This window comes from Ctenopharyngodon idella, chromosome 9 (assembly GCF_019924925.1).
Source record: "Ctenopharyngodon idella isolate HZGC_01 chromosome 9, HZGC01, whole genome shotgun sequence".
Lineage (NCBI taxonomy): Eukaryota > Metazoa > Chordata > Actinopteri > Cypriniformes > Xenocyprididae > Ctenopharyngodon > Ctenopharyngodon idella.
Genome location: NC_067228.1, coordinates 10,932,945 through 10,946,956, shown reverse-complemented (window position 1 = coordinate 10,946,956; position 14,012 = coordinate 10,932,945). Strand labels below are relative to the sequence as shown.

The 14,012-nt window shown below is 37.6% G+C and overlaps 1 protein-coding gene across 1 annotated transcript in view; it reads right to left on the bottom strand.

The window, feature by feature from the left end:
* sox1a (SRY-box transcription factor 1a) overlaps window positions 1-14,012 on the bottom strand; it is a 93,602-nt gene that overhangs the window by 47,023 nt on the left and 32,567 nt on the right. The window lies entirely within an intron of this gene.

Sequence of the window (14,012 nt, the reverse complement as noted above, 5' to 3'; positions counted from 1 at the left end):
TAATGGTAACTTCAGCTTCAAATCAAAGGCCTATTTCTTTTCTTTTTGAACTGCAGTAAAAACGCCAATATTCATGGGAACTCTTTATTTCATGTGCCATGTTGTGTTCAACTCCTCATAATCTTCTCCCATTGCTGCATCTAAGATATAGATCATCTGGGAACAAAAGAAGATTTTCTGCTGTTTTGTTATTGGTAAGATGGCACCACAGCTGGCATGGGAATTCCAGCCCCAGGTCATGATTACAGTATAGATTTCAGCTCTAACCTAAAAAACATCAGCCAAGCTGATGCTCACTAAAGCCGAAAACAGAAATGGATCATCAGTTTAATTGCGTTCAACAATGAAAAGTCTGCAACAGCCTGAAACTATTGTTATTGAAAAAATAATCTTTCTACTAAGATAACAAGTCTTTCTTTATTTCTAAATAAAATAATTAAAAAGATGGTACTCCACAAATATTAAAGACATTTTTTTGTAAGATAATCACTTCAAAGAATTCACTTTTTTCACTGTATAATTGTACTTTCCTCCATGTTTAACGTAGTGTAGAGGAAGGTTAATGTGTTCAAGAACAAATAGATTTTGTGAACAGACAGAAAATAGCTGTTCTTGACTTCTTTCTTTAGCTGAACTCTGTTTCATTTGTCTTTCATTCAAACAACCCTCAGCGCTGGAGGAAAGATGAGCTGTATTATCAAATAAACCTTTCTTATTTGCAAAGTACTATTTAGTGGACTCGAAACTGAACCGCAACAAATTTGATTGGGTGACTACAAGTATTATGATTTGAGTAGGCGATTTGCCAGTTTATGGATCTGATTGCAGGACAATATCAGTCAAGCCTGTTGTTCTTTTGGAAAAATCACTCCCATTTTTCAAACTCCTCTGAATCTCAATGCACCACAACGCTGAAACAAAAAGCGACAAGATGAATACTTGCTAAGGATTTTTTCACCACATCCTCAGGAATGACACCAAAACAACAGAGCACTTTTGATAACTCCTCTGTGTCCAGACTTCCTGCTGTGGACCAGGATATGTTCCAGCTGCTCACGACCATAAAGTTCCACTGACAGACCGCACAAAGGCGGAAGCCACAGACCGATTTCACCATCTCCATCACCTCCCCAGCATCTTATCCTGCTGTTCTAGTGAGGATCTGCTGGAGTCAGACTGTCTTGATCATCAAGCGGCTTTACGAGTGGACTTATCTCATATTAAAACAGTCGTCTAATTACTCAAACATCAGCCAATCCGGAAATATTCTCATATAGTATACTCAGTGGATTGCGCTACTATGGACATTTGGTGAACCAAGTTCTGTATGACCCCAGGAGTGTTAAAGTGCACATTATCAGCATGATATTCCTTGCAGTAACATCTCACCCATTCTGTGGTCACGGTGGGAGAACTGCACAGTAACATAGTAATTTATAGTACGGTTAGTGTGTTGTGTGGTGTTAGCTGGGTGTGACAAAAAGGGTGAGTAATTGGATTGTGTGTGTGTGTGTACTGCTCATGCTCAAGGCCTCGCTGGCTGGCTGCAGACTGGATGCATTTGTTGAGGAAGATACGGAGGAGCTGCTCTAAGAGAGCTAATCACCAGAAAGGGGAGAGACCATGACACACACTGTGATTGACACACAATGGCCATGGATTCTCTCGCTCTGCTCCACTCATCTCCTCTCGCTCTTTCTAAAGAAAAGAGAGAATGAAGAGACAGGAGAGGAGGGGGGGACAAGGAGGAGGAGGGGGAAGTGGGAGTGGGACGGATGGAGGGCTGAAGGGAGGGGAAGGAGAAGTGAAATCAGTCCATCAAACCTGTAACTTAACCGGGGTAAAGAAGCGATGCAGCCGGTAAACACAGCCTCATTTACAGGCACGTGCACCAACAAACACGCTCGCTCGCACGCACGGTCGTAAACACTGCAAAGGGCAGGATTTGAGAGGATTATTTCCCATCAGCTGTTTAAACAGGCCCTTACACCAGCCTACTGATGGGATTGTGCTCTGATACTGTGGTAGGCAGATAATGTTCACAGTTTGACACACATGCTGCCTGTCTGATACTGTAACAGAACAAAAACATGGCCGAAACGAACTGTGAAACCTTTCTAAATTTAGCAGGATACTCTCAAACAGTGCATCGTACTGCTTTTCCACTATAAAGAACATATTGTGAAATTGCAATTCTTAAAAGGGATAGTTTACCCAAAAATGAAAATTATCCCATGATTTACTACCCTCAAGTCATCCTGGGTGTATGTGAATATCTTCTTTCAGACGAACACAATCGGAGATATATTTAAAATATTCTTAGTCCTCCAAGGTTTTTAATGGTTGTGAATGGGGGACCACGTTTTGAAGCCAAAAATAATGCATCCATCCATAAAAAAAAGTAATCCATACAACTCCAGGGGGTTAATAAAGGCCTACTGCAGTGAAGCAATGCTTTTTTGTATGAAAAATATCCATATTTACAACTTTAAATTCAAATAACTAGCTTCCGGTGGATGACCGTACACAGAAAATGCGCAAGTCGACTTGCGCCAAATGAGTAATAATAAATATGTGCGCGCCCTTTAATAAGCGGGATTTTAACGTTCCTTCAACTGCTCATGTAATGTCAATGGTATGAACCATTTCCATAAAACCTGAGTATTTTATCTTATAGAAAATAACGGTGACGTTTCCACACAATAAAAGCATTTTATTGCAACAACAGTGACCATGCAATGACCTGGCAGCTTTCTCAATGGCTTGAGCAGTGTGACTTAGGACTATTGCTATTATTATAGAGAGATGTCATCTGCTCATGTGAACAACAGTGGTCGTCCTGTGGAGAGCTCAAACGTGGGCTTCTCAAAAATGAGCGCAATCCCGTGAAAGGCGGTAAAGAGTGCCGCGCATGTCTGTGAAGGAAAGCTTTGAGGGAACAAATGACGGCGCACAACGTCTCCATCAATTCGCGCATGTAGTAATTTAATGTTTATATATTTTAAAGCACTGAATCGCTATAGAATCACGATTAATCCGATTCTTAACATTTTACATCGATTATTGACCGAAATTAACGATTCACGATTCAAAAAACATGTTTCAAGATCGATGCATATGCACCGTCAGGATTTGTAATCGATGCATCGAGAAAACGAGTGGATCGTTACACCCCTAATGGATGCATTATTTTTGGCTTCAAAACGCGGCCCCCCATTCACAACCATTATAAACCTTGGAGAACTAAGGATATTTTTAAATATATCTCCGATTGTATTGTAGATTGTTCGTCTGAAAGAAGATTGTCATATACACCTAGGATGGCTTAAATCATGGGATAATTTTCATTTTTGGGTGAACTATCCCTTTAAAAATGAAAGTTCCAAAAAGGGGGTTTTGGAGATTCCATTGGAGAAGAACCATTTTGGGCTCCCCAAAGAATCTTTCAGTGAACCTCTTTTTTTCCTAATGTGAAGAACATTTTAATAATCCAAAGAAATTTTTTCCACTATAAAGAATCATTTGAGCAGTGAAATTCCATTGATTCTTCTTCATGTTGCCAATAAAGAACCTTTATTTTTTAAGATTGTTATTGTGAAAGGTTCTTCTTGGAACCATAGATGCCAGTTAAGAACCTTTATATTTTCAAGAGTGTATATTGAAGTGTACATTACAAAAATACATTGGATTTCTGGTTTTATTTATGTGCTTCAGGCGGAACCTCTGCCTGTCAGGTCCAATTTCTCACATCGCCTCAAATATGACTGTTTTAAATCATATTAAAAGCATTTTGACCAAGCACTTCTAGCAAATGGACAGGACACCTCTCATCTGAGCGCAGTTCAGTGGCGTCTCCAACTCTATCATTTCTCCAGCTGTAGAGTGCATGTGTTTGCATCAGGAGGATCACAGACACATGGGAAATGATTGGATAATGATATAGAAAGGGGGAAAAACGCCTCTAGATCTCTCTCATCTTCATGGCATTGTATAGGAGAGAGGGAGGTAAGAGTCAATCTGACGAAGATTATAGAGGACTTGAACAGGTGCCTGTTGTCATGCCCTATTTCAGTAATGTACTGTAATGTAGGCTCCAACGTGTTTGGGCTGAAAGGTGTCTCACCCCCTGTGATCCAAATTACGGAGCGCACTGATGAAGGCAAGAGTCTAACGAAGCCCGCTGTGCTGCAGAAACACACGTTTAGTCGAGCTGATATTAAGCTGACTATCAGAAATGTCAAAAAGTGGACACAGATGCACACACACGGACTTAAAAGAAACACTTCTGTATTTCTATTTCACCTTTTCAGTTTTTATAACTGATGTAGTCTTGGATACGTATAGATAACCTGTAAATACGAGCCACAAATATAGGCTACATTTCATCCAAGCATCTTTACCTGCTATGCAGCTGAACATTTGTTGAAGACAGGCTGCCCAGACCAGATAATTCAACCCAAAATTAAAATTCTGTAATCGTTTACTCACGCTCATGTCAGTCCAAACCTGTATGACTTTCTTTCTTCGATGGAACACAAAAGGAAATTTAAAATAAAATAAATAAATCTGACAGAAATTTCCTAACCCTATACAGACAGCTGAATCCATTACAAAATTCAAGAAAACTCACCTCTTCTGTAAGCACTTAACTGCATTTTGCTGACTTTATTATTATTATTATTATTATTATTAAAGTGTTCTATGCTTTCAGTATTTCTTATCTCTCTCTGTTCTAGATTCTGGACAATATTTGAAACTTTGTATTGCTATAGCACTTCTTGAGTTATTGCCACTTTAAGATGAATCACTTGTATTCCTCATTTGTAAGTTGCTTTGGATAAAAGTGTCTGCTAAATAAATGTAAATGTAATTAATATACAGTAGACAACATTTGAAGTGGATCAAAAAAGTTCATCAAAGTTGTCCGAAGAACTATGCTGTCCTAAGAAGAAGGTTTTAGGACAACTTTGATGAAAGGTTTTGATCCACTTCAAATGTTGACTACTGTATTTTAATGTATTTTGTAATTAATGTACGGCCTTTGCAATACAATGAATGGGGACTAATGCTTTCAAAATTGCAACAGACTCATCATAAAAGTAGTAGCTTTGTGTGATAATAATAATTTAAATTTTAATTTGTTTAACTGAAATTCTTCCAGTGAGATGTTAACAGCTGTGGCCCGATCATTGTGTCAGTGAGTTGAACCGATTCATAAACAAATCTTTCACACAGGTTTTGTATACTGAATCAAATGATTTTTTTTATTCAAATGAACAAAAAAATAAATAAAAAATTATTCATCCACAACCCTGACTTTGCTAATGACTTCAGTCTGTTCGGCTTTAGAAGGCTTGGAATATAGAGCACCAGTCATTTAAGCCACTTTTATGATGACTTTTTTGTCTTTTTTCGGGCCTTGAAAGCCCCAGTACTCATTCACTTAATTATATTGAAAAGAGTGGCCAAAAAAATTTACCCTTTGTGCTACACGGAAGAAAGAAAGTCATAGATGTTTGTAACAAACCTCTACAGTTATTCAACTGCTAGACACTGACCAAATGAAATGTTATTCAAAGCAGCTTACTCTTTATTCTTATTCTTTCAATATGCAAGTTGCTTGAATTGGACCTTGGTGTGTTTAGTGTCATTGAGCAACAAGAGTTCTAGTTCAGGTGTTCCTAAATACACCTGATGAACACAGACACAAAAACACAGGGCCCATCAGTATATAACGGTGTATAAAATAAAGTGCATGCGGATGACCTCTGATTGCAGGTTATTTAGTGCTTAGGGCTGTGAGTTGTGGGGTTGCAGAGCTCCCCCTGTTGATCAGTTTTTAAACTACACTAGTTTCATGAAATTTGCTGACATAACTTTGGAACTAAAACATTTTTATATGCATGGCCACTAGGAAGTTAACAGCCCTATGAGAGACAGACAGTAAGTTTTCAATATTACCCATAATTCAGAGCTTCCTGTAATGGAGCAGGTGACCATTCATGTTAGTAGCCTTCAGCCAGAATGAAATCCGTTTATAAAAACTTATTCAGGAGTAAATACAGATGTCAGTCTATTTTTCTTTAAGATACCCTGAGGTCTCTCTCTCTCTCCCCTTCTTTCTGTCTGTCTTCTCTCACTCTTTCTTTCGCTTTTTTTTTTTCTCTGTGAGCTAATTAACCTGGTTGCTCTGTAGTAATGAGTTCTCTCTGGTGGCAGGCGTGCTCTGAAAGGGGAGGCGCAGGCTAGCGATCCTCTCTGGCCGTATCATCAGGACATTGTCAGGCCAAACAATGGGCTTATCTGCCTGCTTTTCGCCACCCCCCCATACCCCCCATCCACCCTCCCGATTAACAGGGAGGAACCGGGGAGATGGAGAAAAGGGCATGTCCTTGCACAGGCCCAATAAATGTCAGGGAAAAGGCCAGGGGAGCAGCCATACCCTATATGCATTAGGATCTAGAATAAAGCACACAGGTCAGGATTAAGGTGGGCCGAGCGAGAGACAAAACATGCCTTAAGACATATTTTAGCTACAAAGAATAGAGGTTAAGAACATGGCAGTTGTTTTAGGACAACTTCATATTACATTAATGCATTTGGCAGACACTTTTATCTAAAGCAACATGCACTGCATTCAAATTATCCACCTTATTTTTAGCGGTGCCATTTTTTAATATGAATGTGGAATCTGACTGTTTTTATTATAGCTGTATAAAAACAGTCCGTTATGCTGCTTGATGCTGCAAACTAGTATTTGTTATCAGATTATTTACATTTATTATCATGATAATAAACACACTGGTTTGTAGTACATATCATTTTACAGTTTACTGAACTTTGTTACTCTTCTACACTCTAAAAAATGCTGGGTTAAAAACAACCCAAGTTGGGTTGAAAATGGACAAACCCAGCGACTGGGTTGTTTTAACCTAGCGGTTGGGTTAAATGTTTGCCTAACATGCTGGACAGTTTTATTTAACCCAACAATTGTTTAAAAATTACTATATCGCTGGCTTAAAATGAACCCAAAATAGGTTGGAAATTAAAAATCAGACACATAATTACTAGAGGCAAAAATAATAATCAAAAGGTGAACATTTATTAATAAGCAATTTAATAAATGTTTATTGTTTAATTATTATTCATTAAATTGTTCATTTATTAAACATTAATAAATGTTCATTTCCAACATATTTTTGGGTTCATTTTAAGCAAGCAATACAGTAATATTTAAACGATAGTTGAGTTAAAACTAACCAGCAGGTTGGGCAAACATTTAACCCAACCACTGGGTTAAAACAACCCAATTGCTGGGTTTGTCCATTTCCAACCCAACTTGGGTTATTTTTAACCCAGTATTTTTTAGAGCGTAGTTATTTACCTATAGAATTGGAAGAACACTCACTGGAAATTGCTTACTTTCACATTGAAAAATAAGATGGATACATTTTATTTTTTACTTCATGCATTCCCTGGGAATCGAACCCAAGACCTTAGCATTGCTGGTTCTATGCTTTAATCTTTGAGCAACAGGAATGCTACTTTCATTTGACTCTAGTATATTATTCTATACAATTAAGCAGAATATATTTGTGCATATGTCACATTCATAACTAAACATCTTCAAAAATGAGACTTTGTGTTATTGAGATATTTATACATAGTCTCTATGTCACTTCAGAAATGTGGTTAAGATGTGTAATTAAGTACTCTATAATTAATTTATGGTTACATATAGTAGAAACTGTATAAATGGAAAAATTACAGGATAGTGTGGGAGTGTATCTGTTTCTGGAGTTGGAAACTATGAACGAGAGAATTACCTTACAGAGAAACAGAAAACAGTATGAAATGATCCCCTTTAAAATGTTAAAAAAACATTAAGAAAGAATGCAAAAAAAGGGTACAAAAGCCTTCACTGGGGTAGTACCCTTTAAAAGGTACAAATAGGGTACCACCCTAGTGATAGCTTTTGTACTGAGAATGTAGAGATATACAACTGTAGTCCACTTAAATTTAAATAAAAAAAACAGGCTAAAAATAGCTGAGAGTAATTCCTGAAATGTTCTGGATGCTCTGCTCCAGCATAACCTTGAATCAATTCGTGAAGCAATATTTCAAATAAGAGCCTTGCAGCAACAAGTGTCCAGGGGCCTCTCGCTCCTTTTCTTCTCCTCCTGAATTTCTTAGTGAGGTAAGAATGGAGTAATGAGAGGAGGGGGGAGGTCTAGAGATCCAGAGCTCACCTCATTTCCTCCATCCATAGCACGAGTGGCCACTTAGCACTGTGTACAAGCGTACCAAGTTTGGAGGAGGAGAAGGAATGGGAACAAGAGAGAGAGAGAGAGAGAGAGAGGCAATGAGAATCAGAGATGAGAGTAAGTGCAGGGAAGTGGTGAAAAAGAAGAAGACCGGAAGAGAAATCGAAGAGGTTAAGAGGATCGGTTTTAAAATGCTCCATTTCCCATCTCAGATTGAAGCGGATTTCAGATGGACTTTTGAGAAGCAAAAGTGTGGTTTGGAGGAAGTAGAGACAAGAGGATTGGTTTGGGGAATTTTGATAGGCTTGGTTTAATGCTGGGAAATAAATGTGTCTCTCTCGGTGTAGCAGGGCCACCCACAGAACAACAACCCAAACAAAGATGCCTCTGTTGGGGCCTCCTGCTCCCACAGAAGCCCTTGAGTGGCTGGAGGTCTGCAAGAAACCTTTAAGACCCCTTCATTCGTCCATTCACACACACACACAAATACATACACAAACACACATATACACACATTACACAGCACTGCTAATTAATCCAGAGATTACCAAACCAATTACAACCACACTCCATCTAATTAGAAATTATTTAAAGCATTTTCCAATTAGGCTTTACACACTCATTTAAAAAGACCACCATGCGTCAGGAACAGCTCATAGAGGGAAGAGTGTACACAAGTGTGTGTAGCTGTGAATGTATCTGTACACTTCCACTGGCCATGTCCCAAACACTTTCACCCTTCCTCATCCCCAAATCCGCTCAAAAAAAGGGGAAAACACCATCTAAACTGATGTCATACCATGTGAAGAATCATTAAAGAGATAAATGAGAGAGACAAAAATAAACACCCTTATTTCAATCCAACCTGTATGACTTTCTTTCATATTTTGAAGAATGTTTCATCTGTTTTTGTCAGTACAATGAAAGTTAATGGGGTCCAAACATTTCAAGATTCCAAAAGGGCATAAAGGTGGAATAATAATCCAACATTTAACTGGTTATTCACTCTCAGATCAAATCAAATCACTGATCAACCCAAGTATACAGAGCCCAAATCGAATATTGTAACATGTCAGTTACATCAAACTTGATATACTGATGCTTGTGTCATGACGTCAAGTCACGTGACACTCAAGAACCATTGAGGTTTGATGTTATTGATGTGGCGTCTTAAATAATTTCGGCTCTGTATGCATTAGTGAATAACTTTACATAACTTACATAACATCTTGCTGTAGCAGTAAAATAAAAACCTGTTAACTGTAAGGATGCTTTGTGTTACATTTTATGTAGTTAATGTTTATTGCATTATTTTATTATCATGTGTATTACCCTGATGGTATTTTGTCTTGACAGTGAACTCTGATTCATCTTCTTGATTTCTGTCATACCACCTGTAATATAATGACGATTATCAGTATATTTGAAGGTAAAAAAAGCATATTTTGGTAGTTCAGGTAGATTGGTATATAATATCACCTAATGAAATATAGTTATATTACAAAATACAGGCATCAATATGCTACCCCATAATACTGGAAACATTATCACCATATTTTTTTTTACGGTGAATTTCTGGCAACCACAGCTGCTGTTTTTTGGACCCCATTGACTTTTAATTGTATGGACATAAACAGCTGAAACCTTCTTTAAAATATCTTCTTTTGTTTTCTGCAGAAGAAAGAAATCATCCTGAATTGGAATGACATGAGGATGAGTAAATGATGACAGGACTTAAATATTTCAGTAAACAATCCTTTTAAACAGCCATACACATTAAGTTGATGCTCCTACAAACAATCTGAGAGTTATATTTTGCAACCAGTGATTTCTACGTCACTTCATGCAACAGATGAGAGAATTGTCAATCCCAGCAGCACTCGAGTGAACCACTAAAGAATCTGACATCATGACAGGCATGTCAATATTCAAAACAATTCAAGACAAATCCTGTGTTTCTTTCAAATAAATTCCTGTCATAAAACAATACTCTCCGTGTCTCCCTCCACCCACTACGGCTGTCTCCTCCACCTTTCCCTTTCTCTCTCCTACACACACACTCGCTTCTAACCACTCTCTCTCTTCACCTATTTGAGATTGAGTCTGTCTCTGAGGGATTGCTGTTCAGCGGTTGTCAGGCTAAATTGAAAAGATGATCCACAGAGCCATGGGGTAAACACAGGAGCCTTTTGATCTGAAGAGTCCACAGTTAAATAAATAGCGAAGTGAGCGCGCAGCGCCACACAGCCCCTCCGGGCTTCATTAGTCTCCAATTACAGGTTCATTCATCTGTGAAATGCAGAAATGCAACAGCTGTATAAACCGCTTATGGAGCGGCAATTTGCTTGCTATCCACAACATTGATGTTATCAGGCCCTAATATGGCACAGTATTTATCATTACATAATGTTAGAGGGCTTGTCTACAGCAATTTTGATAATTAACTCCAGGTCTAGCTGTATCTCTGCCCATGTTTTGGTGCTTCAGGAGTTCAGCCTGCAGTTTATTAGACTGAAAACATGTTGCACACAGCCACAGCTACTAAAACGGTATATTTGAAAATGTAACATACAACTGATTAGATTTGGACAAACTGAAAGAGGCTTTATAGAAAAATTAGAAGAAATAGGGAGACAAAAACAAAGTATCTGTGAGGAAATGTCGAAAACGAGTGGGGAAAAGGAAGAGAGAACACAAAGCGATGGGGGAAGGGACTGCACACGGCATAACCGGCCTTCTTCCTTACTCCGACATCCATAAGTGGTATTCTGATTATTGTGCTCACAAATACACACACACACACAGTGCATCCCTTCGGACTGCGGCACAATGGCTGTGTGAAAGTCATCAGCCCCCTCCCCCCTTAAAGCGTCCCTCCACCTCCCCTCTGGAGTCTGTTTCATCATTTTAATTAATTTCTAATCAGGCGACAGTAAACTAATCAAGGTCTGCATAAAACAGGGGCGGCTGTTTTTGACTGAGGAGCCACCGCAGAGTCTTGACTCCGACTGCATACTGAGCACTGCAGCCGTATCATACGAGACACATTCACGACTCCAGGACTGAGGATTTAATGGGTGCTGCGGATCTCAAATTCCAGATTAGCGATTAAATCTGCCAAAAATGTAAATACAAAATCTGCAATTTAGCAACAATGTGAAATACTAAACCTGAAATATCAAATAATGCAAAATAATTAAAAAAATCTAAATAAAAACAATAGTGCCCTTTTACAAAAAAAAGTCTGTAATTTTGTGATCAAACTCTTAAATCTGAATTTTAAAAAGTATGTCACACTGCTCAGAACATTTGTTTACCTGCCATTGCATATTTGTTTTTGCACAGACTGATGCACAATTTTCACTTTTTATACTTTCATATCCATATTTACAATTACAGGAAATGTTGAATGTATGTTTAAACACAGTGTTCAATAAAGACACGCTGCTGAACATTGTTTGTGTGTCATTAGTCTGAGCAGATCGTGCTTTTGCTGTGACTTAAAGATCAAATAAAAATGTATGGTTAACTTATGATAAAATCCAGGAATTGTATATGTATATATATATTTTTTAATTTCCCTTTTCTCTTAGCTTATTTATCTTTTACTTTCTTAGCTTAATTTTAATTTTTTCTTTTTTTATTATTAGCTTATTATTCATCTTTTTTGATAACACTTTATAATAAGGTCCCATTAGTTAATGTTAATGCATTAAATAATAATGATCAGCGCATTTGTTACAGTATTTATTAATCTTTGTTAACTTTTGTTAATAAAAATGCAACTGTTCATTGTTAGTTCATGTTAGCTTAGGTCCATTAAATAATATAAACAGATACAACTTTTGATTTTAATAATGTGTAAATGTAGAAATTAGCATTATCTAAGATTAATAAATGTTTTAGAAGTTTTTTTTTTATTGTTACCTCAGTATAGTTCACTAATGGAAACTTATTGTAAAGTGTTAGAATCTTAGAAACTCTTAGAATTACTTTACTGACTTGACATTTGACTTTTACAACCTTTGTTCGCGATTAAAATCTTCTCATTTGAGGTACACAATGTTTTGGCTGAAATAGAGTGAGTAATAACAACAACAGTTTCAATTTTTCTCCTGTCCTCTCGCTGTATTTGGAAAATATTGAATGTTGAGGCCAACTTTAAAAAAGACCTGATTATATGCCAGGAAAATGAACAACATGACAAGCGGAGAGGACCCACTTGCTAACAGCCAACCTGAGGGAGGGGGAGAGTGGATTAAACATGGAAATCTCTAATCTCTCTCAGGCCTGTAGGATTATTCTGCTCTCTCTCAGTGTGAGCGGACATATTTACCCATGGTGAGTATATTTAGACTCTAAATTCCCCTGCTGCCTCTTCTACCCACTGGCTGGCACTGGGAGAAGCAGGGGAAGGACGCCAAGCATGGGATAATAATACAGGGAGAGAGAGAGAGTGATGGAGAGAAGCAGAGAGAGAGAGAGAGGGAGAGAGAGTTAGAGAGTTCCCCCTCCAGCAGAAAGCAGAGGGAGAGGATTAGGCCTCTCATCTCCCGGTGCATCATCCACTCCCTCCACTGATGGTGTTTTATGATATCCAGCAGCACAGAGGGATGATCCCATTACACGCCAATGAACAGTCCGACCAATACACAACCACAGCAACCACATTACACAATTACAGCACACTACACGCCAATACCCCGCCACTCTATGCCAATAAATACTGCTGGACTAACACATTATCCAATAAACAACCCCTCCGGTAAACAATTACAGCATGCTTATGAAGTATACACCAAAGGTCAAGTAATACCCTTACAGTACGAGGGGTCTTCAGTCACATTAGGACACAAGATTACACGATTGAGTTCCCGCATGCAACGGCACTATTTTGCAGAAAGAAAGCACATCTCAAAAGATATCATGCACCTATTAGGGATTAAACAAATAAAAATATTTTTAATTTTTAGTTTTTTTCGCTGTATTATTTGGCACTGAAATAGAGCCATTTAACATCTATATAAACCAGACGCGTCATGCAACTGCCAACAGTGACATTCTCGGGTCACTTCGGCCAATACGAGAAAAGAAAAACTTTTTAAACAATTCTTGAACAACAAAAAAATGTATGTAAAATACATTTTTATAACAACTCTTTTTGTGGTGTTAAAAATATTAGTGAGTTTAAAGCAACATGATGATAGGAAGATTACAGAATTTTCTATTTAAGGCAAGACACACAGGCAAAACTGTACACATTTAAGTAAAAAAAAAAAAAAAAAAAAATTGAATCAATGTTCAGATTTCTGTTCTGGAGATATATGCAAATTAGCGCATATTTAATTAGATAATGCCCCATTTCCATATTTAAACAACATCTCAGAAAACATATCTAAAATAATTGTCTCAATTTACTGTGATTAATCAACTGAAAAGTATGGTGATATCTATTCACATTTATTTGTCTAGCGCTTTTCACAATTCATATTGTTTCAAAGCAGCTTTACAAAAAATGCATGTCAACATTACAACTTGGAGTAATCTGTCATCAGAGGTGACTGTACAAGTCATGTAATTTCAGAAATGTACATAAATCACGCAGTTAGCTAGCAATCTATTAATTCAAACAATGTATTAATTTAAGGCAGGAAAAAAATCTTTTCATTTACAAAAAAAAAAAAAAAGAAAAGAAAAGAAAGGAAAGAAAAGGTGGCCAGTTGTGGCCTAATGGTTAGAGAGTCAGAC